The sequence below is a fragment of the Meriones unguiculatus genome, chromosome X, assembly GCF_030254825.1.
Source record: "Meriones unguiculatus strain TT.TT164.6M chromosome X, Bangor_MerUng_6.1, whole genome shotgun sequence".
In the NCBI taxonomy this organism is placed as follows: Eukaryota; Metazoa; Chordata; class Mammalia; order Rodentia; family Muridae; genus Meriones; species Meriones unguiculatus.
This window is the reverse complement of record NC_083369.1, coordinates 159,976,452-159,979,348: the sequence shown is the minus strand read 5'-3', so window position 1 is coordinate 159,979,348 and position 2,897 is coordinate 159,976,452. Positions and strand designations below refer to the sequence as shown.

Below are 2,897 nucleotides of genomic sequence, written 5' to 3'. Positions count from 1 at the left end.
GACCCACGGAGCGTCCCCTCCCCCATCCTGCTGAGGCGATCCCAAGCTAGACCACAGCGGGAAGTGCAGGGGAGCTCACGTCCCAAGCGGCCAGAGCGCAATAACCCCAGAAACCTCCTCACAGGAGGAGCACAGGCCCAATCACAGAGCTCCAACCACTGAGCGCTAACTACAGAGATTCAGATCCATAATACAATTCTTCCTGGATACCAAAGCCGCAAAGCTCAGTGTCTGGGACCCAAGGTGGGCTGAGGCACGGAGGCAGGGCTCCAGACACTGCAGCAACAGCAGAGAGCAGTAATGACCTGTTGAACGCCACCACTCAGAGGAGAACACACCCCACCTAAGGCCCTCTCTCCGAGCTCTTGACCCTCGGAACACACCCCCCACTACCACCACCACCCTGCTCTGCAGGAGTGCAGGCACAGCCGAAACTCCATCCTGCCAGAGTGCACGCCCAATACAGTGCTAGCCAGAGACTCAGATCCACAGTACAACTGTTCCCAGATCCCAAGTCTGCAAGTGGCAGCACGGACTACACAGGGCTTGCCCAGCCAGTGATTGTAGGGGCCATCCAACCCCTCAGTGGCAGAAAACCAGCTGAATAGACACCAAAGACCAGCAGACTTATAAAATCAATAAGTGTGAGCATTCTTCAGCAGCGCTTGCGATCCCTTAGTGCCTGCAACAACTTCAGTGCCTGCAGGGCACCCCTCTCACACACTGAAGGCCTCTTCATTCACCAACACCCTGTCCCTTAGGACACACCCACAAGCACACGCTCAAACACAAACTACCCCGCATTTGTCCTTCTGCGCCTGCGAACTTTCCTCCTACAGGTAGGTATAGCTGAATAACCAACACACACACTGAAACCACTAGACCTCACCCATTTTCCTGAAGAATTCTCCAGATACCAGAGAAAAACCAGTCTGACCTGGAGAATCCAGGGACAGTGAATACTACAGATAACCAAATGGCCAGAGGTCGGCGAAAGAACACAACCAACACAAATCAAGATCTCATGCCTTCACCAGCAACGTCCAAAAAATTATTGGCAACCTCCAATTCTCCAACTCAGCAGAAACACAATAAAATGATTTTAAAGGTATGATTATTCAGTTATTTGAGGCACATAAAGAAGAAACCAACAAATCTCTCAAAGAAATAGTCATAGATTCAAACAGTTAAAGAGGATACAAAAATATCCCATCAAGATTTGGCCTCCCAAATAGAAACAAAGAAAAACAAAGTGAATGAAGAAACTCTTAAAGAAACATATGCAAATGGGCTGTTCAGGTTATGCACCACAAGAAATAAGAGCACAAATGCATGGGTTTTCAGGCATACACATTTAAGTTGAACCTTTGGCACTAGGAACCAGGGCATCTCACCATGTAGCATTAACACGTGTTAGAAAACTGTGTAGTGTCAAAAGGGATAGAACCACCAGTATCCAAGCAATGTCTTCAACTAGGCAATAAAATGTTCTACTGAATTTCTTCTTTGTCTAATTACTGCATACACTGGTAGCAACTTTTACGTGAGGAAAGGTGTCAGGAGACACTCCGTTTATTTCTTCTTACAACACAACAGGAAATCAACCTAACATAGGCCCTATTTTACACTGACAGTTTTAAACAATGTCACTTCTACACTGAAAGGACTAAACAAAAGTGTTTACAGGCATCAGACAATAACGATTGGTCAGTAGACCTTCACAGGGCTTTGCGGTGATACTCAGCAGAAGCCACTTGGTAATCTCTGGCAGTAAACAGCGAAGCAGAATTCTTTGCCAGATGCTTAAGGAAATCATGCAAATAGCCCAGCAGTAATGACAGGCTTTTCTCATCGAGGTGCGTAAAGGCCAACATTGCCCCAATTCTCACAAATAATCTCAGTAGGTGTGGTGCCCCATAGATGTGTGACACTGGCGCATCAGGGTGAGCCAGCAGGATCTCAGCATACTGGGGCCTTTCAAACTCGTAGAGCAGCTGAGTGCCCAGCATCACATTGAAATACTCTTTTATCCCGCCCACAACTTCATCAACTGCATACTCCTTATTGTCAGCACTTCGCTAGGACTTGGTACACTTGGCATACTCCTCAAGAATGACATCTACATTCTCTTTAGCAGGGAGTTGGAACAACTGCTTCTGCCTAGTAACCAAGTCCCAGTCCTCCACCAGCCATGGCTTTAATTCTTCAGGAATCTTCACTTCCACTTCCACATCCACTCTGTTCTTCTTCAATGCCGCCTCACTCTCCACAGTGGCATCGGCTCCTGCCCTTTCCTTCCGTGGGGGCTGGGGCATTTCGCTGCTACTGCCACCATCTCCATTGCCAGGAGTCTTCTGCTGGTTCTTCCTTGTCTTCTGCACTGAACCAGAAGGGAAGTTCTCAGCAGGGTGACCTCCACATCTTCCTGGAATAGCTGGTTCAACATTCTCTTCCTGGGAACCAGCTGACTCCTTTCCTGAGGCAGCTCCTCTCATCTGACGTCTCTGCATGTTGCTTCGAATTGATTTCTCAGAGTTGTCTTCAGCAGGTTGTTGTCCACGAGTTTCAGAAGCCTGCTTTCTGGAACTCATTCAACCCTGTTTCTAGTCCATCCTACACTCTTCTTTCTTTCCCTTCCAAGGATTCCTAGCAATTTCCAGGGCAGAGGCTTACAGATCTCCTAGGGTGGTCTGGAAGGATAAAGTGGGAATACAACCCTGTATTCTGCAAGCAGGAATGCAAACAGGTTCCACAACCAGGGTCAGATCTCCAGATCATTTACTGCACAGCAAAGATAGCTTTTCTGAGGATGACCTGAGAGGAGAATCCAGTTCTTTGCAGCAGCCGACATGTGATCACTGCCACTCCTCCAACCTTAAACAGAGGGAAAAGGTCAC

The 2,897-nt window shown here is 47.9% G+C and overlaps 1 pseudogene; it reads right to left on the bottom strand.

Annotated features, from left to right (window-relative positions):
- Positions 1–1,718: 1,718 nt before the first annotated feature.
- Positions 1,719–2,525, bottom strand: LOC132650131 (mortality factor 4-like protein 2; annotated as a pseudogene).
- Positions 2,526–2,897: the final 372 nt, after the last annotated feature.